The sequence below is a fragment of the Hyperolius riggenbachi genome, chromosome 4, assembly GCF_040937935.1.
Source record: "Hyperolius riggenbachi isolate aHypRig1 chromosome 4, aHypRig1.pri, whole genome shotgun sequence".
Lineage (NCBI taxonomy): Eukaryota > Metazoa > Chordata > Amphibia > Anura > Hyperoliidae > Hyperolius > Hyperolius riggenbachi.
In genome coordinates, this window is record NC_090649.1 from 416,262,886 (window position 1) to 416,289,003 (window position 26,118).

The following is a 26,118-nucleotide window of genomic DNA, read 5'->3' on the forward strand; positions in this document are numbered from 1 at the left end:
CGTTGTTTACAGGGACGCCCTGTGTAGGCACATCTCCCACACGGTCCCCTCCCTATCCAGGGCTTGCCCGCACCTCCCTCTAGGTGTCGCATGGTGGTTTGGGGGCCCCAGTGAGTGAGAGAGACCTGGGGCCCCTGGGCTGTCATGTGGACCAGTGTTTGTGATTTTAAATTTCTTTTTTGCAGCTTCTAGGATGCGGTTGACAGGTGAGTGGTTAGGGAGGGGACCGTGTGGGAGATGTGCCTACACGGGGCGTCCCTGTAAACGACGCAATTCACGATTGCGTCCAACCAAAGCCTCCCACCTGAATGCTAATCTATGTAATTCCTGCTAGGTATGGTACAGCAGGAAAAGGGTGTATGACAGTGCACCCAGAGGTGCCTCTAGTCATTTTGTCACTCCAGGCGAGAAAACCTGTGGCGCCCCCCCAGCCCCTCCCCCCCAGGAAAATAATCATAATGCAGCATCGTTTCACCAGAAAATAACCAAATGCGGCAGTGTTTCATCAGAAAATAATAGTAATTATCGTAATTCAGAATCGTAATTCACCAGAAAATAATCGTAATGTGGCAGTGTTTCACCAGAAAATACACTTATTGCAGCAGCAGTTCACCGGAAAATATTCGTAAGGTGGCAGCGTTTCACCAGAAAATACACTTATTGCAGCAGCATTTCACCAGAAATTAATCATAGGGCAGCAGCGTTTCACCAGAAAATAATCGGACTGGGGCAGCGTTGTCAGAAAATAATCGTAATGTGGAAGCGTTTCACCAGAAAATACACGTAATCCGAGTAGAGGGAAAGAGTAGAGAGGGAGAGGCAGCATAAGATGTAAGAGGGGGGTAGAGGAACAGAGAGGGGGAGGGATGGACAGCATAAGATGGAAGAGGATGCAGAGAAACAGAGGGGAGAGGGAGAGACAGCATAAGATGGAAGAGAGTGCAGAGGAACAGAGAGGGGTGAGGGAGAGACAGCACAGCACTAAAGCACAGGTTTACAGCTTTACCAGCCTACAGCCTAACCAGCTTTCAAAGAAAACTCTAGTATCAAAAGAGCAGGGCACATTCTAGCAGTTATAACAGTACTAGGAGTCTGCACACAGGACAGGAAGTGTTCTTAGCAGCCTGCCTGCATACCTTCTCTTCTGCCTGTGCATGCAGCTTATCATCTCTGGAGTAGTGATGGGTCGTTAACGAACGAGCCGGCTCTAAGAGCCGGCTCTTTGCTGCAAACCACAAGAGCCGTTTCTCAGTTTTGAAAGAGCCGATGCCTCAGCCGCCCCACAGAGCTCTGCTTTGCTCTGCAATAAAGGGCGCTGTCGCTGAGGCATGTTGGGAGATGTAGTCCTCCTCTTGCAGCTTGTAGGAGTGTATGGGGCGGAGCAGAGCAGTAGCAGGAGGGATTGCCCCAGTCAGAGAAGCAGTCTGGAATTGTCATGGAGACGGGGGCGAGTTTTTACTCCGATTCTGAGTGGTGTTTAGTGATATTTAATGAAGAGCCGATTCAGAGCCGTAAGAGCCGGCTCTTTAATGGGAGCCGATTCAGAAGAGTCGATTCTCTGAAAAGAGCCGGAATTCCCATCACTACTCTGGAGCAGAAACTTCCCTTCTCCCGGGCTGTGTTGCTGTCTTGTGCGGGGTCGGGGCTCCAACATGGACACATCACATTCTTCTCTCTGTGACTGCATCTGTCCCCTGGCTGTCTCGCTCCAGTGTCTGTGTGCAGCCAGTGACACAGGTGGAGGGTCAGACTGTCGGGGGCATAAGCTGGCTGGCCGCTGGCTCCTGGTTTGACTGGCGTGGGGCGGAGTTAAAGGCTGGGCCACACGGGATAAACACTTCACCTGTGTGGCTACTGATAAGAAGGGGCACGGCTTTAAAGAAGGAGCCTGGCAGAGAAGAGCAGTATTGATTGCTCTATTGGCTGGGGAGAAGTGGAGGTAGAGGCACTGTGCTGAGCACATGGTAGCGTGCCGAGCACCGGGGACTGAGTCGGGAGGTAATATAATATAAAAAAAAACAACAACATGGTCACGGTAGCAGCGGCGGCGGAATGCGCCTCACTACCTCATGGCGCCTCACCACCTCATGGCGCCCCAGGCAACCGCCTATACTTGCCTGGTGGGTGAGACGCCCCTGAGTGCACCTGATTGGCTGACTGGTGTCTGCTGGCCAGATAGAGGCAGGATATTGCTCTGACTGGAAGTTAGAAATTGTGTTTGTTGCAGTTGGCATTCAGTTTAGAGGTGGTGGGGTGAGTTGTTCCCTGGAGGTGAGAGGTCCAGGGCTTGCCCGCACTTCCCTATAGGTGTCGCATGGTGGTTTGGGGGCCCCAGTGAGTGAGAGAGACCTGGGGCCCCTGGGCTGTCATGTGGACCAGTGTTTGTGATTTAAAATTTCTTTTTTGCAGCTTCTAGGATGCGGTTGACAGGTGAGTGGTTGGGGAGGGGACCGTGTGGGAGATGTGCCTACACGGGGCATCCCTGTAAACGACGCAATTCACGATTGCGTCCAACCGAAGCCTCCCACCTGAATGCTAATCTATGTAGTTCCTGCTGGGTATGGTACAGCAGGCAAAGGGTGTATGACAGTGCACCTGATTGGCTGACTAGCGTCTGCTGGCCAGATAGAGGCAGGATATTGCTCTGACTGGAAGTTAGCAATTGTGTTTGTTGCAGTTGACATTCAGTTTAGAGGTGGTGGGGTGAGTTCCCTGGAGGTGAGAGGTCCAGGGCTTGCCCGCACCTCCCTCTAGGTGTCGCATGGTGGTTTGGGGGCCCCAGTGAGTCAGAGAGACCTGGGGCCCCTGGGCTGTCATGTGGACCAGTGTTTGTGATTTTAAATTTCTTTTTTGCAGCTTCTAGGATGCGGTTGACAGGTGAGTGGTTAGGGAGGGGACCGTGTGGGAGATGTGCCTACATGGGGCGTCCCTGTAAACGACGCAATTCACGATTGCGTCCAACCAAAGCCTCCCACCTGAATGCTAATCTATGTAATTCCTGCTAGGTATGGTACAGCAGGCAAAGGGTGTATGACAGTGCACCTGATTGGCTGACTGGCGTCTGCTGGCCAGATAGAGGCAGGATATTGCTCTGACTGGAAGTTAGAAATTGTGTTTGTTGCAGTTGGCATTCAGTTTAGAGGTGGTGGGGTGAGTTCCCTGGAGGTGAGAGGTCCAGGGCTTGCCCGCACTTCCCTCTAGGTGTCGCATGGTGGTTTGGGGGCCCCAGTGAGTGAGAGAGACCTGGGGCCCCTGGGCTGTCATGTGGACCAGTGTTTGTGATTTTAAATTTCTTTTTTGCAGCTTCTAGGATGCGGTTGACAGGTGAGTGGTTGGGGAGGGGACCGTGTGGGAGATGTGCCTACACGGGGCGTCCCTGTAAATGACGCAATTCACGATTGCGTCCAACCGAAGCCTCCCACCTGAATGCTAATCTATGTAGTTCCTGCTGGGTATGGTACAGCAGGCAAAGGGTGTATGACAGTGCACCTGATTGGCTGACTAGCATCTGCTGGCCAGATAGAGGCAGGATATTGCTCTGACTGGAAGTTAGCAATTGTGTTTGTTGCAGTTGGCATTCAGTTTAGAGGTGGTGGGGTGAGTTCCCTGGAGGTGAGAGGTCCAGGGCTTGCCCGCACTTCCCTCTAGGTGTCGCATGGTGGTTTGGGGGCCCCAGTGAGTGAGAGAGACCTGGGGCCCCTGGGCTGTCATGTGGACCAGTGTTTGTGATTTGGACTATAAGACACAGGGACTTTTTCTCCCCATTTTGGGGGGATAAAAATTGTCTCTTATAGTCTGAAAAACATGGTAAGTGTTTCATCTTTTTTATTTTAACTATTTTATAACTGGATAAATAAACAACCTACACTTAGACTTCCTGTTGATAACTTTTGACATGTACTGTACTGTAGATGATATATTGAGAATGGAATCTAGTGAGTGTCCGAGGGAATTGAAATGGACCAATAGTCTTTGATCTTGGAGATTTGATCACCTAAATCCCACATAGCCTCTTAATCTGGGCTGGTGTAAGCTAGTAAGCTTCACATTTACTTGTTATAAGTGATTTTTCACTGAAGTGGTTATGTGGACAATATCGTGAACTATTATTAACATTTGAAACATAGACTAGATTACTATCAATCATTTAAATCTGCTGGGTGAACCAACAAACCTCTTATTTACAATTGACTACATGATGATTTTTATATTTATTTACAATTCAACCAGATTTATCTGATCGAAATTAAGAATCATTCATAAAAAATGTCTCGTTAGTGGGAGCTTTAGCCCTAACCTTCCCAAACTGTCTTGAGCTCGTCAAACTATTGGTTCTTGAAGCCAGGCTCTCCAGAAACAACATCCTTAACCCTCTTCAATCTGGCTTCAGGAAATATGACAGCTGTGAAACAGCCCTCACCCAGATTTGCAATGATCTGCTCATTGCAAGAGACAAGGGTCAATGTCCCATCCTGATTTTGCTCGACCTCTTAGCGGCTTTTGACATAGTCGATCATGAAATCTTGCTCCACAGGCTACAAGAGTACTGTGGCATAGATTACATTGTTTTCCGGTGGTTCAACTCCTTCCTGGCTGGCAGAACACAAAGGGTAGCCTTAGGGCCCTTCCTCTCCAACCCTGTACCACTAAAATACGGTGTACCTCAGGGCGCAATATTATCCCCTTTACTTTTCACCATATACATGCTGCCACTTGGAGAAATCATACAAAAACATGGCCTGACATATCATTGCTATGCTGATGACACCCAGCTATATTTGTCATTCAAACCTGACGTCACAGACCCTACTCCATAAATAAACGCATGCTTAGCTGAGCTTCAGGAGTGGATGAATAATAATTGGCTAAAACTTAATGCTGACAAAACTGAGGTTCTTGTTATCGAGGGCCAGGGCTCAACAGCAAAGCAGCCCCAGTCTCAACCAACACCGCTAAGGATAGGGAGCTCAGACCTGAACAACTCAGACTGTGTGCGCAGCCTGGGAGTAGTGTTGGGCGAACAGTGTTCGCCACTGTTCGGGTTCTGCAGAACATCACCCTGTTCGGGTGATGTTCGAGTTCGGCCGAACACCTGACGGTGAACTAAGAGCGCATGGCCGAACGTTCCCCAAACGTTCGGCTAGCGCTGTGATTGGCCGAACGGGTCACGTGGTTCGGGCCCGAACGCGCTCTGATTGGCCGAACGGTCACGTGGTTCGGGTAAATAAATACCCGAACCACGTCATATCTCCGCCATTTGTCTGTGGGTTTAGCTTTGGGTAGGCAGGCAGGGTAGTTCGCTCTCCAGCCACGCTAGCCAGGGTCCCCCCCAGTCATTGTGTGTCGCTGCTGGGAACAGTAGTACACCGCTCGCTCAGCCACACTATATATAGCATTGTTTACTGCCACTGTGTACCTCGCTCAGCCACGCTATATATATAGCATTGTGTTTTCTGACACTCTGTGTACACGGCTTAGGCTAGTCTGACTAATATAGCATTGTGTGTACTGCCACTGTGCACCTCGCTCAGCCACGCTATATATAGCATTGTGTGTACTGCCACTGTGCACCTCGCTCAGCCACGCTATATATAGCATTGTGTGTACTGCCACTGTGCACCTCGCTCAGCCACGCTATATATAGCATTGTGTGTACTGCCACTGTGCACCTCGCTCAGCCACGCTATATATAGCATTGTGTGTACTGCCACTGTGCACCTCGTTCAGCCACGCTATATATAGCATTGTGTGTACTGCCACTGTGCACCTCGCTCAGCCACGCTATATATATAGCATTGTGTTTTCTGACACTCTGTGTACACGGCTTAGGCTAGCCTGACTAATATAGCATTGTGTGTACTGCCACTGTGCACCTCGCTCAGCCACGCTATATATAGCATTGTGTGTACTGCCACTGTGCACCTCGCTCAGCCACGCTATATATAGCATTGTGTGTACTGCCACTGTGCACCTCGCTCAGCCACGCTATATATATAGCATTGTGTTTTCTGACACTCTGTGTACACGGCTTAGGCTAGCCTGACTAATATAGCATTGTGTGTACTGCCACTGTGCACCTCGCTCAGCCACGCTATATATAGCATTGTGTGTACTGCCACTGTGCACCTCGCTCAGCCACGCTATATATAGCATTGTGTGTACTGCCACTGTGCACCTCGCTCAGCCACGCTATATATAGCATTGTGTGTACTGCCACTGTGCACCTCGCTCAGCCACGCTATATATAGCATTGTGTGTACTGCCACTGTGCACCTCGCTCAGCCACGCTATATATAGCAATGTGTGTACTGCCACTGTGCACCTCGCTCAGCCACGCTATATATAGCATTGTGTGTACTGCCACTGTGCACCTCGCTCAGCCACGCTATATATATAGCATTGTGTTTTCTGACACTCTGTGTACACGGCTTAGGCTAGCCTGACTAATATAGCATTGTGTGTACTGCCACTGTGCACCTCGCTCAGCCACGCTATATATAGCATTGTGTGTACTGCCACTGTGCACCTCGCTCAGCCACGCTATATATAGCATTGTGTGTACTGCCACTGTGCACCTCGCTCAGCCACGCTATATATAGCATTGTGTTTACTGCCACTCTGTGTACACCGCTCAGCCAGACTATATACCGTTGTTTACTGACACTCTGTGTACACCGCTCAGCCAGACTATATACCATTGTTTACTGACACTCTGTGTACATGGCTCAGCCTGACTATAAAGCATTGTGTGTACTGCCACTGTGCACCTCGCTCAGCCACGCTATATATATAGCATTGTGTTTTCTGACACTCTGTGTACACGGCTTAGCCTGACTAATATAGCATTGTGTGTACTGCCACTGTGCACCTCGCTCAGCCACGCTATATATAGCATTGTGTGTACTGCCACTGTGCACCTCGCTCAGCCACGCTATATATAGCATTGTGTGTACTGCCACTGTGCACCTCGCTCAGCCACGCTATATATATAGCATTGTGTTTTCTGACACTCTGTGTACACGGCTTAGCCTGACTAATATAGCATTGTGTGTACTGCCACTGTGCACCTCGCTCAGCCACGCTATATATAGCATTGTGTTTAATGACACTCTGTGTACACGGCTTAGCCAGACTATATAGCATTGTGTGTACTGCCACTCTGTGTACACCGCTCAGCCAGACTATATAGCATTGTGTTTACTTCCACTCTGTGTCTGCTGGGCCTGGGAACAGTAGTACACCGCTCACCCGCCACTGTATAGCATTGTGCTCTGTGTCGCTGCTGGGAATAGTGGTACTGTATAGCATTTCTGTACTGCCACTGTACTGCTGCCAGTCAGCGTGTACTGTAAGGATAAGTGAAATGAGGAAGAAATCCGGTGAAAGAGGAAGGGGCAAGGGAAGAGGTGTTTCCCCTGACGGTTCACGTACAGGCCACAGGGGAGCACCCAAGAAAACCCACTCAATACCGCCCATGTTGTCCAGGACAACAACCCTCACAAATCCAAAAGAACAGGACCAGATAATTACTTGGATGACCTCTCAAGCGTCCAGCAGTGGGTTAAGCAGCACCAGCACATCACGCACGAGGTCCGAGTCCTCAGCCAGTTACAAGGAGCCAGTGGGCACAAAGCTGACACAACCGGCAGCGACACCACGCACACAACTGCCAGATAACCAGTCCTATGAATTACCTCAGGACACAATGGGGTATTCGCAGGAGCTATTCCCAGCCCAACAAACTTCCACCTATGAAAGGTCAATGGAGGAACAGCCAGAAATGTTGTGCCCGGATTCACAACCATTAACTGTGGGAAATGCACCGCGCACTGAAATACAAGGCGAGTCCGAGGAGGACTCGGAAACCCAAATCCCAGAGCAAGTTGAGCAGGAGGGGTTGCAATTGCAGGAGGTCGGCCGACAAGATCTGGAAGACGACGTTGGAGTGAGCTGCGCAGAGGTTGTTCTGGGGAGCTCTACTCCACGGCGGCGGCCCCCCACAATGACATATGACGAGTTTGAGGAGATGGAAGAGGAGGGTATGGACAATGTGGACAGAGACCCAGATTTTATTTGTAAACGAGAACATCGCCGTCGTAGCAGCAGCACAGATGAGTCTGTTGAAGAACCCACTGCTGCACGAGTTCGCCTTGTGCCACAAGGTAGGCGGCGCGCAATTTCAGGCACCACAAGCGTGGAAGTTAGAGTGAGAGGCAAAAGAGGAGGAAACAGAAATCGCCAGCAAGGAGGCAGGTGCTCCAAAGTCTGGGCTTTCTTTGAAGACTGCACTGAGGATGTTACCATGGCGATTTGCAAGGTGTGCAAGACTCGCCTGAGCAGGGGGAAAAGTATTAACAACCTCTCCACCACCAGCATGAGCCGCCACATGCTATCCAAACATCCCACTCTGTGGGCAAACGCGGCAGGACAGGGTACCAGCAACACTGCCTCCCTTGGGTTCACCACACTCACCACCAGACCCGCCTCAGCAGCAGCAGTAGCCCAGCCATTGCGTGGTTCACAACATTCACAAACATCAGACGACGCTGACACTGTCACTTTCCGGAGTAGTGCTCTTGAGGTCTCCCAGTGTTCATCAAACACAACAACCAACAGCCCTTCCGTGTGCAGCGCTACGGTTCAGTTGTCTGTGTCGGAGATGTTTGAGCGCAAGAGGAAATTGCCAGCAAATGACCCCCGGGCCGTGGCAGTAACAGCCAGCATAGCCAAGCTTCTGGCCTGCGAAATGCTGCCATATCGAGTGGTGGAGACAAACAGCTTCAAGGGCATGATGTCAGTGGCCATCCCACGTTACGTGGTTCCCAGCCGCTACCACTTTGCGCGCTCTGCAGTGCCTGAGTTGCATGAGCACGTGGTCAGCAAAATAACCCGAAGCTTGAAGAATGCCGTTGCCTGCAAGGTTCACCTCACCACTGACACTTGGACGAGTGCGTTCGGCCAGGGTCGATACATCTCCCTTACCGCGCACTGGGTGAACCTTGTGGAGCCTGGCAGCGATTCCTCACCTGCTACGGCGCGGGTGTTGCCCACGGCGCAAACAGCTGCACCGCCGTCCCTCCCACTGGATAACAACAGCAGCACCTACCTCTCTGACTCCTTCTCCTCCAACGCATCTCAAAGCTGTACCTCATCCGGAGACGCTAACCCAGCAGCAGTAGGATCGTGGAAGCAGTGCAGCACAGCTGTTGGCATGCGTCAGCAAGCGTTGCTGAAGCTGATCTGCCTTGGGGATAAGCAGCACACAGGGGAGGAAATTTGGAAGGGAATAAAGGAACAGACGGATTTGTGGCTGGCACCGCTGGACTTGAAACCGGGCATGGTTGTGTGTGATAATGGGAGTAATCTCATTCGCGCTTTAAGGTTGGCTAAGCTGACACACATCCCTTGCCTGGCGCACGTGATGAACCTAGTAGTTCAGCAGTTCCTGAGGACATACCCAGGCGTGGCCGATCTTCTGTTGAAGGTGCGTCGAGTGGCCAAACATTGTAGAAATTCCAGTACTGCTTCGGGGGCACTCGCCAAGATGCAGGAGCGCTTCAATCTCCCCCACCATCGCTTGCTGTGTGATGTCCCTACGCGCTGGAATTCTACGCTGCACATGCTAGCACGCTTTTGTGAGCAGAAGAGTGCAGTGGTCCAGTACATGACGGCGCAGTACCGAGGCGCATCCGGCCAGCTGCCAAGCTTCTGTGGATCCGATTGGGCCAACATGTTGGACCTCTGCCAAGTCCTCCAAAATTTTGAACAATCCACGTTGCTTGTGAGCAGTGACAACTCTTCAGTCAGCATTACCATACCACTGCTGTGTTTACTGAAGAGGTCAATGTTGAAAATCAAGGAAACAGCTGTCATGATGCAACTGGGGGAATCTGAAGGAGAAAACGATCAGCGTGATGGTACCAACATCAGGCCATCCGCCTCAGGGAACGCTGGCCCCAGCAGCTATGACGAAGAAGAGGAGGAGGAACAGCTGGAGTTGGAGCAGGAATTTCATGCCACCACTGACGAGGGCCAGAGCGGTGCACGTTGGACTTCCACAATTCAGCGCGAATGGTCAGCAGAAGCAGACCAGGAGGAAGGTGACGACTATGATGCATCACAACAACTATCACAACGCTCACAAGAGGATGATGAGGATTCTGGTAGGACTCTTGCACACATGGCTCAATTCATGCTAGACTGCATTGAACGCGACCCACGCATTGTGCGCATTCTGGACAACACCAATTACTGGGTTTATACCCTTCTGGATCCACGGTACAAACACAATGTTCCAAAACTGCTTGAAGAAAGAGTCAGACAGGTCAAAATGGAAGAATACCAGCAGGCCCTTGTGGAGACTTTAGAGAGGAGATTGACATCCTCCCCCTCCTCTAGCCAGTTGTACGCCGACAGACTGACTTCCGCAAACCCAGGACGACCAGGAGGGCAGCAAACAACGCAAGCCGCAGCTAGTGCCCAAAAGGGAACGGTATCGGCAGTGTCCTTGGAGTGGGAAAATTTTCTGACACCCATGCAGCAGCAGCCCACTGAACAGGAAGCGTGCAGATCCACCTCCAACACCGATCGCCTGGAGAAGATGGTCAAGGACTACATGTCAGATGACGTAGCTGTGTCGAACAATCCATCTGCACCCTTCAACTATTGGGTATCGAAGCTAGACACCTGGCACGAACTGGCAATGTACGCAATAGAGGTGCTGGCTTGCCCGGCAGCCAGCGTTATGTCGGAACGCTGTTTCAGTGCTGCCGGAGGCATCGTCACAGATCGGCGTATCCGCCTCTCCACAGAAAATGCAGACCGTCTGACTCAAATTAAAATGAATCAATCCTGGATTGGAAACGACTACGCAACACTCCAGGACCCCAACCAAGTAACATGACCAATGAACATCTGGGATGGTGTAGCGTTACCGGTCCCTGTTTATTGAACCTCTCATCTGTATTACATTTATGACTGCATGGCGGCAAAAAGCATTGCTGCTATATCCGCACGCTTTTTGTCCTCATGCAAGGCCTGGGTTGTTGTGTCTCACAAAGCGTGGCCTTCTCCTCCTGCGCCTGCTCCTGTTCCATCACGTGTGCTGCTGCTGCTGCTGGGTTAGCGTTGCCGGTCCCTGTTTATTGAACCACTTATCTTTATTACATTTATGACTGCATGGCGGTACCTCATGCAAGGCCTGGGTTGTTGTGTCTCACAAAGCGTGGCCTTCTCCTCCTGCGCCTCCTCCTGTTCCATCACGTCTGCTGCTGCTGGGTTAGCGTTGCCGCGTGGTCCCTGTTTATTGAACCACTTATCTTTATTAAATTTATGACTGCATGGCGGTACAAAGCATGCTATCCGCACGCTTCTTGTCCTCATGCAAGGCCTGGGTTGTTGTGTCTCACAAAGCGTGGCCTTCTCCTCCTGCGCCTCCTCCTGTTCCATCACGTCTGCTGCAGCTGGGTTAGCGTTGCCGCGTGGTCCCTGTTTATTGAACCACTTATCTTTATTAAATTTATGACTGCATGGCGGTACAAAGCATGCTATCCGCACGCTTCTTGTCCTCATGCAAGGCCTGGGTTGTTGTGTCTCACAAAGCGTGGTCTTCTCCTCCTGCGCCTCCTCCTGTTCCATCACGTCTGCTGCTGCTGGGTTAGCGTTGCCGCGTGGTCCCTGTTTATTGAACCACTTATCTTTATTACATTTATGACTGCATGGCGGTACCTCATGCAAAGCCTGGGTTGTTGTGTCTCACAAAGCGTGGCCTTCTCCTCCTGCGCCTGCTCCTGTTCCATCACGTGTGCTGCTGCTGCTGCTGGGTTAGCGTTGCCGGTCCCTGTTTATGGAACCTCTTATCTTTATTACATTTATGACTGCATGGCGGTACAAAGCATGCTATCCGCACGCTTCTTGTCCTCATGCAAGGCCTGGGTTGTTGTGTCTCACAAAGCGTGGCCTTCTCCTCCTGCGCCACCAGGGGCGTAGCAATAGGGGTTGCAGCGGTAGCGACCGCATCGGGGCCCTTGGACCAGAGGGGCCCCGAAGGGCCCTCCCTCAACTTCAGTATTAGCTCTCTATTGGTCCTGTGCTCATAATAATCACTTCTATAGATACCTTAAATAGTGGTAATTATTAACAAACTGTTCCCCATCCCCTTCTTGCACATCTGACACTGTAGTTGCCATTGGCAGGTTTTGGTGCGCCGTATCAATTGTCACGTATAGAGAGCTTGGGGGGCCCCATTGTAAAAGTTGCATCGGGGCCCACAGCTCCTTAGCTACGCCACTGTGCGCCACCCTCCTCCTGTTCCATCACGTGTGCTGCTGCTGGGTTAGCGTTACCGGTCCTTTTTCCTGGAACCTCTTATATGTATTACATTTATGACTGCATGCCGACAAAAAGCATGTTACCTGTGCAAAGAAAACAGACATTTCCCGCATTTAAAAGACAGTTTTCCCTTTGAAACTTTAAAATCGATTTTCTCAAAAACTATAACCTCTTTTTGCTAAAAAAAATTTTTCCTCTTGTACCCACTCCCAAGGTGCACATACCCTGTAAATTTGGGGTATGTAGCATGTAAGGAGGCTTTACAAAGCACAAAAGTTCGGGTCCCCATTGACTTCCATTATGTTCGGAGTTCGGGTCGAACACCCGAACATCGCGGCCATGTTCGGCCTGTTCGGCCCGAACCCGAACATCTAGATGTTCGCCCAACACTACCTGAGAGTACTGATTGATGGGAAATTAAGCTTCAGGAATCAAATCTCAGCTGTTGTGAAACATTCCTTCTTTCACCTAAGGAATATTGCAAGGATTAAACACCTAATTCCTTCAGAGGATCTTCCAACCCTAGTTCATGCCTTCGTCACATCAAGGTTAGACTACTGCAACGTCCTCTACACAGGCCTGCATAAGAAAGACTTACGCCGCCTGCAATTAGTACAGAATGCCGCCGCAAGGCTGTTAACAAGCCGACCCCGCCATTGCCACATAACACCAACCCTGTGCTCACTCCACTGGCTACCAATAAAATGGAGAATTCTGTTTAAGATTGGCTTACTGACATTCAAATCCTTGCACAATCTGGGCCCTGGATACCTGAAGGACTTGTTGCAACTGCATCACACCCCCCACAATCTTAGATCAAAAGGACGTAACACCTTGGTCACCCCCAGAGTCCACCTCAAAACCTTTGGAGACAGAGCCTTTTGTCATGCTGCCCCTACACTTTGGAACTCCCTGCCACACCCAATCAGGACAGCTCCATCCCTGGAAGCATTTAAGTCTAAACTGAAAACCTACCTCTTCAGTCTGGCATTCATGAACATCTGACTAGCTCCTCTGTAACACAACCCAGCCTGCAACCCTGTATTTGAGACACAACTATGCGCTTTGAGTCCTATGGGAGAAAAGCGCTTTACAAATGTTATTGTATTGTATTGTTCTTACTACTTGCTTGAAAACACTGAGGCCAAAATTGTTAGGTGTCAAACTTAACAAGAGCCCAAAAATCTTTTTGCTTCACATAGATCTTCTTCAAAATGCAATACCTTACTGTTCTGAAAATTTTAAGATTCATAACATCAATGCAAAGTAACTCTTAAATCATGGCATTGTTACGATCTGCTTTATATTTTTCTTTTCTTTCTTTCTTTCTTTCTTTCTTTCTTTCTTTCTTTCTTTCTGTCTTTCTTTCTTTCTTTCTTTCTTTCTTTCTTTCTTTCTTTCTTTCTTTTTTTAAACTATATTTGACTAATAACTAACGTCTACACCTTTTTTTCAATACGTTACATTTTATGTTCATTTTATATATATTTTGTCCTATGAATACACATTTACCTTCCTGCCATAATTTTAGGCAGTTTTGTGACATTTAAATAAAGAGACACTTTCCTAGCAACCTATGGGATTCCAATCCCTTGACGCATCACCTATTTGCTAGTGAATCGCTCTGCGTTGTGAAGTAATGCTAGCTATAGCTATAACTATAACCTTTTATTGATGCGAGCACAATACGGCAAATGTTTCAGTGCTTAAGGTTGGCCTGTTAGGATAAGACTTCTATCTGTGAGGCATAAACAGCATGACTGAAATTCAGAGCATTTCTGCATCTAAATCATAGAGTAGATGTCTCCGAATGTACATTTTCTCTCCTTTATTACTATTGGAAATGCTGAATGCAGCTTATTATTGAGAGAAATAATATGAGGAATAGGTGGCTTTCTTAAAAGGCATTAGTGTCATGTGTGAAGCACCCATTTGTGACAACTGCACAGACCTTTGAATAGGAAATTGAGGTTTTCTACCTTTTAAGTATAAAAATGCTAATTTGGGATTCACAGTCTCTGAACTGAAGGACTGCATTTCACATAGAGTATTTTTTAATTTCCAGTTGAAAGAAGGCATTTGGCACACAACTGCCTACAGCCAACTGTCAACAAAAATCAACTGTAATAGCACAGTACTGTCACTGATTTATGTGCTGATGTGATAATCTCCTCAATTTAGTTAGCTATATCTTCTTCATACAAAACAGCTAAAAGTCTTGCCAGGCATTTCTGAATATCTAGAGGTATCATTAGGATGATAATGGAACCATATTAAAGAAATGTTCACAATTTGAAATCGTTGCTCGAAAAAAAAAAAAAAAAGGAAAGAACACGAGACACAAAAATAAAGAGCCAGACTATTCTTACTTCCTGTTGATATGGATCAAAACTACAGGGTAGCGAGTTCTGATGTTACCTGAAACTTATTATTAGTTTAAATATACAAAATAAAATGGATTCTGTTATTTTCTAAATCTTGTTTGTGCATTTTGAGTGCAGAAAATTCTGTACGTAGTGCCTCACTTACTTGAATATTTTAAAGATGATATATCAATTGTTCCAAAAATAAAAACATAAATGTTTTAGAAAATAAAACCGAAAGAGGTAAATAGAAAGATAAATTGATGGATAGAATCAAATTCCTCAAAAAACACAGTGCTGCTACTAGCGCATTACAAAAAATACTTAAGAAATGCAAAAAGGACACTCTGGCAACATTTGATGTACCCACAATCAGTGATGAGTGAAAATGCCAATTATTTTTTTCACGAAAATAATGCTAAATTTGACTTTTGAGTGAAAATGCCAGCAAAAAATTATTTTGTAATAAGTTTGTGATTTTTCCAATTTTTTCGTGAATTTTCGCACTAAAGTTAAACTTTTCTGCATTTTCATGCTAAAATAGATGGCTTTTCACATTACCATGGTAAATACAAATTAAATTAAAATACATCCCATAAAATTACAATAGGGGTGTGACACTCCCTTCTGCGTTCCCCAGGAGGGCGGAGAGGGGGGCCGATAAGGAAGCATCCAAGTTCAGAAGGTAAAAAAAAGCATGCCTCCCAGGTCTTAGGGGTTGATTCACTAAACCGTGCCATGACAAATAGCACACCTTATCAGAGATACCACGCCTTATCAGAGATAATACGCCTTATCAAAGTCAACATGCCTTATCAGAGTAGTATAGCAAGCGCTATGAACTCACATGGGCTCAGGGCAGGACGAGTGCCATTGCCAATTACAGGGAGTGCAGAATGATTAGGCAAGTTGTATTTTTGAGGAATAATTTTATTATTGAACAACAACCATGTTCTCAATGAACCCAAAAAACTAATTAATAGACAACTTAACAAAAAACAAATATATACCCATTTCAATTATTTATTTTTACCAGTGAAACCAATATAACATCTCAACATTCACAAATATACATTTCTGACATTCAAAAAAAAAAAAAATCAGTGACCAATATAGCCACCTTTCTTTGCAAGGACACTCAAAAGCCTGCCATCCATGGATTCTGTCAGTGTTTTGATCTGTTCACCATCAACATTGCGTGCAGCAGCAACCACAGCCTCCCAGACACTGTTCAGAGAGGTGTACTGTTTTCCCTCCTTGTAAATCTCACATTTTATGATGGACCACAGGTTCTCAATGGGGTTCAGATCAGGTGAACAAGGAGGCCATATCATTAGTTTTTCTTCTTTTATACTCTTTCTTGCCAGCCACGCTGTGGAGTACTTGGACGTGTGTGATGGAGCATTGTCCTGCATAAAAATCATATTTTTCTTGAAGGATGCAGACTTATTCCTGTACCACTGCTTGAAGAAGGTGTCTTCCAGAAACTGGCAGTAGGACTGGGAGTTGATCTTGACTCCATCTTCAACCCGAAAAGGCCCCACAAGCTCATCTTTGATGATACCATCCCAAACCAGTACTCCACCTCCACCTTGCTGGTGTCTGAGTCGGACTGGAGCTCTCTGCCCTTTACCAATCCAGTCACGGGCCCATCCATCTGGCCCATCAAGACTCACTCTCTTTTCATCAGTCCATAAAACCTTCGAAAAATCAGTCTTGAGATATTTCTTGGCCCAGTCTTGACGTTTCAGCTTGTGTGTCTTGTTCAGTGGTGGTCGTCTTTCAGCCTTTCTTACCTTGGCCATGTCTCTGAGTATTGCACACCTTGTGCTTTTGGGCACTCCAGTGATGTTGCAGCTCTGAAATATGGCAAAACTGGTGGCAAGTGGTATCTTGGCAGCTGCACGCTTGACTTTTCTCAGTTCATGGGCAGTTATTTTGCGCCTTGGTTTTTCCACACGCTTCTTGCAACCCTGTTGACTATTTTGAATAAAACGCTTGATTGTTCGATGATCAGGCTTCAGAAGCTTTGCAATTTTAAAAGTGCTGCATCCCTCTGCAAGATATCTCACTATTTTTGACTTTTCTGAGCCTGTCAAGTCCTTCTTTTGACCCATTTTGCCAAAGGAAAGGAAGTTGCCTAATAATTATGCACACCTGATATAGGGTGTTGATGTCATTAGACCACACCCCTTCTCATTACAGAGCTGCACATCACCTAATATGCTTAATTGGTAGTAGGCTTTCGAGCCTATACAGCTTGGAGTAAGACAACATGCATAAAGAGGATGATGTGGTCAAAATACTCATTTACCTAATAATTCTGCACTCCCTGTAGCAGGCATAAGTTCATAGCGCTTGCTATGCTACTCTGATAAGACGTGTTAACTTTGATAAGACGTGTCATCTTTGATACAGTGTGTTATCTCGGATAAGGCGTGCTATCTCTGTGTCACACTCTGCACAGCACAAAGCCTGCACGCAATAATGGGCGGCAGGCCCCAGAGCCGGGGCCCCTTCTCAGGATCCTCCTCCTCCGGGCCCCCCTGCACCTGCAGGCCTTGCAGGCTCGATAGTTACGCCAATGTACATGTGGATTATTTCTGGTATGCTGATCCACTAAGGATTTCAATGTATGGAAACTCTTGGGTGCCGTAAAGTCAACAACATGCACAAAGTTCATTCACACTAATACAAAAGTTTACCACAGATGATTGCATGGGGTGCCACCTCTAACTCATGGTTGTGATGGTTCAGAGTTTCGCTGCAACTGGAGTGGCATGTCAGGTGGTGCTACCCATTCCTCACACTTATATGCACATCTGGTAGCTTCCGAAATCTGGTGTGCAGGGGGCTGCAAACTCCAGTCTCTATGGGTCACATGAGCGATCACTCCACTACTGGCCCCGCCTGCTAGTGCATTTTACCTTACCTGCCGAGGCTTCCTTAAAGTAGATGATTTAGTGCATCAAGCCCAATATTCCATAAGACAGCACAGACTGTAAGAATTGGTTGAATGGTGGGTTTTTTGTTCAAGTAGGCCAAAAGCATTGGACCTTATAGCAATCATTGTTCAATTACTCCACTAGTGTGTTCCTATTTTCTTGAGCTAGACAAATCTGTAAAAGCCAAATACAATTTCATTACCAGGGTTTTTGCCCTCAGTAGGTATTGTTAAATAGGTTTGCTCCTGACTGCTAAACACTGGCCCATAAAAGTCCTGCCAATTATTATCATTGGAATCTGTGCATAAGTGGCTCTGTCACTGTGTATAGAGGACCTGTGACAGCCCTACTTTGCCATTTCTATCCTGAAAATTAATGTTTTGAACAAACCAAAAAGCTTAGTTTTTAGCAGGTAAGACTTGATCTTGGTTGGTTTGTCTGAAGCAGGTCATTTTGGTGCGTTCTAACCCACGTGGCGCCTGACCTGGGTGCCACCATAGACATAATGCTATTATGTTTATGGCTGCACAAGGGTAATTCGGGGCTCTGGCAATTGCCAGACACTGAATTACTTCTTCCATCAAGTTGCTATGACTCGGAGGAGGTGAGCTTAATTACTTACCTGGAATTTATGAGGCAACAGTGTGAGCCATCATTTGGTTCACCCTGTGCCAAAATGACGGGCGGCGTACATCCATGTATGCGGCTGGTCACTAGAGATGGCCTGAACAGTTCGCCAGCAAATGGTTCCAGGCGAACTTCCGGGGTTTGCGATCGCGGAGAACCGCAAACTTTTCTGGAAGTTCGGGTCGCCCCCATAGTGCATCATGAGGGTCAACTTCGACCCTCTACATCACAGTCAGCAGGCACATTGTAGCCAATTAGGCTACACTCCCTCCTGGAGCCCCACCCCCCTTATGAAAGGCAGGCAGCGTCAGGCATTGGACTCACTCGTGTGCCTGCAGTAATTAGAGAAGGGATAGCTGCTGCAGACTCTCATAGGGAAAGCTTAGTTAGGATCTTGTAGGCTTGTTAGCTTGCTCTTGGCTGATTGTTATTGCTAAAAATGCACCCCTCAACAGCTTTTTTGAGAGCTAATCTTGTTCTTGTGATCCATTTTTTTTTGTGTGTGTGGCCCACTTGCATTATATACAGCCCTGTCAGTCAGTCGCAGCTGGCCTTTGGGCCCTTGGTGGTATAATTACTACTGTGCCAGGTGTACATTGTAATACCCATCACTGCATATACCTACCTGTTGTTCACTTCAGTGCACCCACCTACCTACGTGAGCACACACAGTGTCACTGTGCCTGTCCGGTATCTGTCTGTGTGGGACAAGTGCACATTGTAATACCCATCACTGCATATACCTACCTGTTGTTCACTTCAGTGCACCCACCTACCTACATGAGCACACGCAGTGTCACTGTGCCTGTCCGGTACCTGTCTGTGTGGGACAAGTGCACATTGTAATACCCATCACTGCATATACCTACTACCTGTTGTTCACTTCAGTGCACCCACCTACCTACATGAGCACACGCAGTGTCACTGTGCCTGTCCGGTACCTGTCTGTGTGGGACAAGTGCACATTGTATTACCCATCACTGCATATACCTACTGCCTGTTGTTCACTTCAGTGCACCCACCTACCTACATGAGCACACACAGTGTCACTGTGCCTGTCCGGTACCTGTCTGTGAGGGACAAGTGCACATTGTATTACCCATCACTGCATATACCTACTACCTGTTGTTCACTTCAGTGCACCCACCTACCTACGTGAGTGCACGCAGTGTGATATTTAATACCACCAGTCACAGTACCTGTTCATGGTAGAAGGTTTTCCAGATATGGAAAAAGCAGGTAGAGGCAGACCCTGCTGAGCTGAGGCCACCATAGTGCCATCACCCCAGGGGGCTCAGTGGTTTGGAAATTGTTTAGTTTGTCTGCCGTAGATCAGAGCAATTCCATCTGTTCTCTCTGCCTCCAAAATTTGAGCTGTGGAAAGGCCAACACCCACGTAGGGACAACTGCCTTATGAAGGCATATAGAGAAAAGACACAAACTGCAATGGGAAGAGCACCAGAGAAAAAGCAGAACACAAAAGAAAATCCACCCTCCTTCTCCTCTTCCTCCTTCAGGTGCATCATCTTCAGCCGGTTTCTCCCTTGCACCTTCACAGCTACCCTCCTCCACTCCGCCTCTGACCTTGAGCAGTTCCTGCTCCTCTTCCCACAGCAGCCAGGTGTCTGTAAAGGAAATGAGTGGAAGGAGTGGAAGAAGCCAATTTCTGCCAGTCACCCTCTTGCACGGCATCTGACAGCTGGCTTGGCGAAACTGTTAGCTCGCCAGCTGTTACCATACCAGCTGGTGGACTCTGAGGCCTTCCGTAAATTTGTGGCCATTGGGACACCGCAGTGGAAGATGCCAGGCCACAATTATTTCTCTAAAAAGGCGATACCCAAACTGTACCGTGAAGTTGAGAGGCAAGTGATGTCATCTCATGCACACAGCGTTGAGTCAAGGGTCCACCTGACCACGGATGCCTGGTCTGCCAAGCACGGTCAGGGCAAGTACATTACTTACACAGCCCATTGGGTCAACCTGGTGACTGATGGCAAGCAGGGAGTACGTGGCTGTTCAGCGGACCAATTTGTGACACATCCACGGCTTGCAGGCAGGCCTGCTGCTACCTCCTCTCCTCTTGCTACATCCTCTTCGCTGTCATCCTCCTCCTTCTCCTTGGCTGAGTGGCAGTTCAACTCTACTTGTGCTGTGATCTCCTCTCCAGCTACACAGCCCCAGCTCCGCAGGGCCTATGCTACATGCCAGGTACGACGGTGTCACGCCATCTTAGACATGTCTTGCCTCAAAGTGGAGAATCACACTGGAGCAGCTCTCCTGGCTGCTCTTAACAAACAGGTGGATCAGTGGCTGACCCCGCACCAGCTGGAGATCGGCAACGTGGTGTGTGACAACAACAGCAATCTCATTTGCGCTTTGAATTTGGGAAAGCTGACATATGTACACTGCATGGCACATGTGCTGAATCTAGTAATTCAAAGATTTGTGTCAAAGTACCTAGGCTTAGAGGACGTCCTCAAGCAGGCAAGGAAGTTGTGGGGGCATTTCAGGCGGCCTTACACGGCCATGGCACGCTTTGCGGAAATTCAGCGGAGAAACAAGTTGCCGGTGAGACGCCTGATTTGCAATAGCCCGACTCACTGGAATTCGACCCTCCTTATGTTCTCTCACCTGCTAGAACAGGAGAAATTCGTCACCCAGTACCTCTACAACTACAGTAGAAGGACACAGTCTGGAGAGATGGGGATGTTCTGGCCCAACAACTGGACACTCATGTGAAATGCATGCAGGCTCATGCGGCCGTTTGAGGAGGTGACCAACCTGGTGAGTCGCAGTGAAGGCACCATCAGCGACATGATCCCGTACGCTTACTTCCTAGAGCGTGCCGTGCGTAGAGTGGTGGTTCAAGCTGTGGAGGAGCGTGAACAGGAACAGTTATGGAAGGAAGCGTTGTGGGATAAATTCTCAGCAGAACCAGATGTTTCCTCAACACCTGTGGCAGCACAGAGGGGGGAGGAGGAAGAGGAGGAAGAGTCATGTGGGTAAGAGGAGTCAGACTCGGATGATGAGGAAGGTGTTTCTTTGGAGGAGGAGCAGGAGGAGCGGGCGGCAGAAGAACAACTTCAGCAGGTGTCACAGGGGGCTTGTGCTGCTCAACTTTCCCATGGTATTGTTCGTGGCTGGGGGGAGGAGGAGGACTTACCTGACGTCACTGAGGAAGAGCAAGAGGAGATGGATAGTACGTCTGGATCCAACTTTGTGCAGATGGCGTCTTTCATGCTGTCCATCGCTGCAATGAAAACTTCACATAGGGTGATACCGTTCTATACCATTAAACAAGTCTCTAAATTTGCATGCAAGCTCCACCAGGGTGACACTTCACATCCGTGTATAGTGCTCTCATTCAGTGCTCATTCCGTGAAAATCCCCAACTGGTATATGCCAAAACGCTCACCAGATGCAGCCCACCTCAGATTGCAGGTGGAAGTTTCACTTTTGGCCCACTGCCAGTCAATAACATCACCTCAATTCATCATAAATCTTCATTTAATTCCATAAAATCAGCTCCATAAAAAACATAAAACATAACATAGCGTAATCCTGTCACATAAACGTTCCGGGCGCATCTACAATTGCACTTACGCGTCCCGGTGTTTAAAATCGCATATCACAGTTTCCTTAGCCAATGCCCATTCGCCTGTAGTGTGTAGAGGATGTCCGCGTTGATGCCGCTCCTGATCCTCCCTCTCGCCGCAGGGTGTATGCCGCTAAGCGTACTGCTCACTCCCGACCGGCCGGTCAGCTAACTTCCGCGTGTACGCCTTGACGCTCTTGCTCTGCTCCGCCGTTTATGTGACAGGATTACGCTATGTTATGTTTTATGTTTTTTATGGAGCTGATTTTATGGAATTAAATGAAGATTTATGACGAATTGAGGTGATGTTATTGACTGGCAGTGGGCCAAAAGTGAAACTTCCACCTGCAATCTGAGGTGGGCTGCATCTGGTGAGCGTTTTGGCATATACCAGTTGGGGATTTTCACGGAATGAGCACTGAATGAGAGCACTATACACGGATGTGAAGTGTCACCCTGGTGGAGCTTGCATGCAAATTTAGAGACTTGTTTAATGGTATAGAACGGTATCACCCTATGTGAAGTTTTCATTGCAGGTTTGAAGGCACATATCTGCGGAGCGCAGCAGTGATTATACATGTAAATTTTCCTGAACTGGACTTTCTGCAGCGATCCCATATATTGGTGCAATTAGGTGTATTTGAACTGTGGCGCAGTATTTTAATTTTATTAATTTCATGCTGTCCAGCCTGCAGGGCCGGCTCAAGTAACAATTGGGCCCTAGGGCAATATTAGCCTGGGGGCCCCGCAACAGACACTCCACGACCAAAAAGTGCCATAAGAGGCCCTTTGCTGCAGCCAAATTTCCCTCCTGGGCCCCTGAGCTGGCTGCTGACCCTCCCCCAATCACATCCCAACTTAACAGAATCTGCAGAGTCCCTGGGGAGCAACAGTTAAGATGAGGGAGGGACACCTTGGGGGCCCCTACAAGCTTTGGGGCCCTGGGCCTGTTGAGGGACCCCCGTATAAAAAAACTCAAGGGGAATGAGCTGTACTGGGTGGCCACGCTACTAGATCCTCGGTATAGGCACAAAGTGGCGGACATGTTACCAAGTCACCTGAAGGCAGAAAGGATGCAGCACATGCAGAACAAGCTGTCAACTATGCTTTACAATGCGTTTAAGGGTGATGTCACAGCACAATGCAATAAAGGTACCACTGCCAGTAATCCTTCTCCCATGTCCACGCAGGCAAGGACAGGACGCTCCAGCGATCTCATGGAGATGTCGGACATGCGGACATTCTTTAGTCAAACGCCTCGCCTTAGCCCTTCCAGATCCACCCTCCACCAATGCCTGGACCGGCTGGTAGCCGACTACCTGGCCTTAAGTGTGGATGTAGACAGCGATAAACCCCTGGACTACTGGATGCACAGGCTTGACCTGTGGCCAGAGCTGTCCCAATTTGCCAACCAACTTCTGTCTTGCCCTGCCTCAAGCGTCCTGTCAGAAAGGACCTTCAGCGCAGCTGGAGGCATTGTCACTGAGAAGAGAAGTTGCCTAAGTCAAAAAAGTGTTCAGTACCTCACCTTTATCAACATGAATGGATCCCAGAGGGCTACTGCCTGCCCCAAGACTAAGTCATTCCCCACACACAGCATCTCTGCCTGCACGCCGTGTGACTGCCTGCCCCAAGACTAAGTCGCTCCCCACACAGCACCTCTGCACACAGGCCGCTTGACTGCATTCTCCACCACCACCAACAGGGTCCAGGACTCCAGGTGGATTCCTGAATTTTTAGGGCCGCTGCTAGCAGGCTGCTATAATCATTTTTCTGGTGCTTGTACATGCCTGCCTAATTTTTCTGGCTGCACTGCAGCTGCAACAACAAAACAAAAGGCATGTACATGTGTCAATTCCCCTTCGTGATCATTACCTTGCCGCGGTGCAAGGGCTTGCGTATCACAATGAAGCAATGACCGCCGGCTATATGAGTGTCTCGGGGGGGGGGGGGGGGAGGGGGGAACACCCAAGGTAATAAGGTCGTTGCTTCATTGTGGACAGACCAAATTTGATCAGCTGGACAGTCACTGTTGTTCTATCATTGAGCTACCACAGCCTGGCGACCATATGGGCTTGAAAACCGCCATGACCTGCACTCTCGCCATGGTGCGCACCAGTCCAGCACGGCCGTCACTACACAAACAGCTGTTTGCGGTGCGGTACACAGTGAGTTTGGTGTGTCAGTGTGAAGCAGTACTCTAATTACACTCCCTGATTGATGTATACACATGCAAGATGTTTTAAAGCACTTTAGGCCTGCAATTTAGCATTCAATGTGATTTCTGCCCTTAAAACGATGCTTTGCGTCAAATCCAGATTTTTGCCCGGGACTTTTGGCATCTATTCCACTCATCCATGCAAAAACTCATAGGTTAGACCCCTTGAAAAATCTTTTCCATCACTTTTGTGGCCAGCGTAAGTGTTTCCAGAGTTCACGTGAACTGAACTTTTGCGGAAGTTCGCGTTCGCGGTTCACGAACCGAAAATTGGAGGTTCGGGCTATCTCTACTGGTCACCAAGAGGTAGACACACAGTTGACCACCGATCTGCCTTTAGGTTGCTGTAAGATGCAAGGAAATGGTGGAATTTGTAGCAACTGCTGTCTGTATTTTGTTTCAGTGGTTGACATGCAATTCAGTTACCCTATTCAGTTACCAGTCATTTGCATAGCTATACACATGTAGGTATAGTACTGTTCAGTGACCAATACCGAAAACCTGCAAATCCTGCGTAGTTCCATGGGTGTGGCTGGCAGACAGTAAATGCTCTTCTGTCAACCATCATGGGCACCAGTCCTTACTTAAAAGACAACTATCATGAAAAATTGTAAAATGTAAAACACATATAAGAAAATGGGCTTGATTCACTAACCGGCGCTAAGGTTAGTGTGCCTTATCTGAGGTTAGTATGTCCTATTTGAGATTAGTGTGCCTTATCTGAGTTAGTGTGCCTTATCTGAGGTTAGTGTGCCTTATCTGAACTTAGTGCCCCTTAGGTAGCTTTGTGCACACTAAAAGATGCACAAAGCTACATTGCACACTGCACGATAACATCGCACCTGCTATACTAGGATGCGACCTAAACGGCGCATCAATGCACCGTTATCGTCGCATCCTATGCGACCTTACGGTCGCATCATATACAGTATAGCGGGTGCAACGTTATCGATCGACGCATTACACTGTGCGCGGTGCAGTGCGAGATGTAGCTTTGTGCATCTTTTAGTGTGCACAAAGCTACTTAAGGGGCACTAAGTTCAGATAAGGCACACTAACCTCAGATAAGGCACACTAACCTCAGATAAGGTTAGTGCTGTAGTTTGTGCCCACTAAGTGATAATAATAAAGGCACACTAACCGGCTTAGTGCCGGTTAGTGAATCAAGGCCAATGTGATTTCTCCCAGAGTTAAATGCATTATAAATAACTTTCTTCTTGAGTTGTTGTCACTTACAAATGTGACAGTTCTTAGACTAGTTCATCACCTCATGGGGGATTCTCAGTATTTCCTTTATTCTTTACAAAATCACGTTGTAGTAATTATCTCTACAAGAATGTTGGCTGGCCTCCCTCTCTATTCACTTGCACACTATTGACAATTGGACTGTGCAACAGCTGCTCAGTCAGTAAGTGCTTTTGAAAATAATAAAAAAAGAATCTGAGAATCCTTTGGGAGGGGATGGACTAGTCCAAAATCTGTCAGATTTTTACTACCTACTGTAAGTGATAGAAATCTAGGAAAAAATATTTTATAGTGCATTTTACTCCAGGTCAAATATACATTTTATATATAAGTATTTTGAATTTTAGAATATTTTACAATAGTAGTCCTTGAAAGTGACCTTGTAGTGCAAGGGATATGGTAGCTACCTGATTTTGTTTCCTTTCAAATTAGTCTATTTGCTTGTCTTACCCCGCTGATCTCTCTTTCTTCAGTACTTACATTGAAAAAAAGGATGTGGCTAGTATGGTCAAAATATTAAGAACACTTACCTACAATAAGTGTCATCTAGATAAGACAAAGAAATGTGCAGTGAATTTTCTTCTTGAACAGATGTACATCTGCTATACATACTGTATGTATTTTAAAAAGTTTTTTTACAATATGATGACGGAGCGGAGCTTGCACGCGCGATCTCCTGCAAAACCCTGCCCCATGACTTGAGGTCTTTTGGCGTTACGCGGTCCTGGGGCTGCCAGCTTCCCGACACCTATCTGCGTTAGGCAGTGGGGAAGCAGTTAAAAAGGACTGTGCATC